Here is a 2074-nt window from a genome sequence, read left to right on the forward strand (position 1 = left end):
TTTTTTAAATCGAGTGGTGAACGAAAAGTTAAGGGCTTCAGAAGAACTGCATGACCAAAATACGAGTAAGTTATGGATTCGAATAAATTTAGAAGCACTAGTGGTCTAGTGGTAGAATAGTACCCTGCCACGGTACAGACCTAGAGTTCAATTCTCGGCTGGTGCATCCCGAAGATTAGCTATGATGATATTAGTGCGCATAATTTGAAAACTAGGGTTTGCCACAATATCAGTTAAATTTATAGATGACACGAGTAGCACTATCGAGATTTTCTGTTTTCATTTTTTTAAATCGAGTTGTGAACGAAAAGTTAAGGGCTTCAGAAGAACTGCATGACCAAAATACGAGTATGTTATGGATTCGAATAAATTTAGAAGCACCAGTGGTCTAGTGGTAGAATAGTACCCTGCCACGGTACAGACCCGAGTTCGATTCTCGGTTGGTGCATCCCGAAGATTAGCTATGATGATATTAGTGCGCATAATTTGAAAACTAGGGTTTGCCACAATATCAGTTAAATTTATAGATGACACGAGTAGCATTATCGAGATTTTCTATTTTCATTTTTTTAAATCGAGTGGTGAACGAAAAGTTAAGGGCTTAAGAACTGCATGACCAAAATACGAGTAAGTTATGGATTCGAATAAATTTAGAAGCACCAGTGGTCTAGTGGTAGAATAGTACCCTGCCACGGTACAGACCCGAGTTTTATTCTCGGCTGGTGCATCCCGAAGATTAGCTATGATGATATTAGTGCGCATAATTTGAAAACTAGGGTTTGCCACAATATAAGTTATATTTATAGATGACACGAGTAGCATTATCGAGATTTTCTGTTTTCATTTTTTTAAATCGAGTGGTGAACGAAAAGTTAAGGGCTTCAGAAGAACTGCATGACCAAAATACGAGTAAGTTATGGATTCGAATAAATTTAGAAGCACCAGTGGTCTAGTGGTAGAATAGTACCCTGCCACGGTACAGACCCGAGTTTTATTCTCGGCTGGTGCATCCCGAAGATTAACTATGATGATATTAGTGCGCTTAATTTGAAAACTAGGGTTTGCCACAATATCAGTTAAATTTATAGATGACACGAGTAGCACTATCGAGATTTTCTGTTTTCATTTTTTTAAATCGAGAGGTGAACGAAAAGTTAAGGGCTTCAGAAGAACTGAATGACCAAAATACGAGTATGTTATGGATTCGAATAAATTTAGAAGCACCAGTGGTCTAGTGGTACAATAGTACCCTGCCACGGTACAGACCCGAGTTTTATTCTCGGCTGGTGCATCCCGAAGATTAGCTATGATGATATTAGTGCGGATAATTTGAAAACTAGGGTTTGCCACAATATCAGTTAAATTTATAGACTACATGAGTAGCACTATCGAGATTTTCTGTTTTCATTTTTTTAAATCGAGAGGTGAACGAAAAGTTAAGGGCTTCAGAAGAACTGCATGACCAAAATACGAGTATGTTATAGATTCGAATAAATTTAGAAGATCCAGTGGTCTTGTGTTAGAATAGTACCCTGCCACGGTACAGACCCGAGTTTTATTCTCGGCTTGTGCATCCCGAAGATTAGCTATGATGATATTAGTGCGGATAATTTGAAAACTAGGGTTTGCCACAATATCAGTTAAATTTATAGATGACATGAGTAGCACTATCGAGATTTTCTGTTTTCATTTTTTTAAATCGTGAGGTGAACGAAAAGTTAAGGGTTTCGAAAGAACTGCATGACCAAAATACGAGTAAGTTATGGATATGAATAAATTTAGAAGCACCAGTGGTCTAGTGGTAGAATAGTACCCTGCCACGGTACAGACCCGAGTTCGATTCTCGGCTGGTGCATCCCGAAGATTAGCTTTGATGATATTAGTGCGCATAATTTTGAAAACTAGGGTTTGCCACAATATCAGTTAAATTTATAGATGACACGAGTAGCACTATCGAGATTTTCTGTTTTCATTTTTTTAAATCGAGAGGTGAACAAAAAGTTAAGGCTTCAGAAGAACTGCATGACAAAAATACGAGTAAGTTATGGATATGAATAAATTTAGAAGCACAAGT

The 2074-nt window shown here is 37.6% G+C and overlaps 1 non-coding gene across 1 annotated transcript; it reads left to right on the top strand.

Moving 5' to 3' along the window:
• Window positions 1-1784: 1784 nt before the first annotated feature.
• On the top strand, window positions 1785-1855 carry TRNAG-GCC (transfer RNA glycine (anticodon GCC)). Its single transcript has one exon. It is a non-coding gene; the product is annotated as a tRNA-Gly (tRNA).
• Window positions 1856-2074: the final 219 nt, after the last annotated feature.

Source organism: Cucurbita pepo, chromosome 16, assembly GCF_057944985.1.
Source record: "Cucurbita pepo subsp. pepo isolate OVF chromosome 16, ASM5794498v1, whole genome shotgun sequence".
NCBI lineage: Eukaryota > Viridiplantae > Streptophyta > Magnoliopsida > Cucurbitales > Cucurbitaceae > Cucurbita > Cucurbita pepo.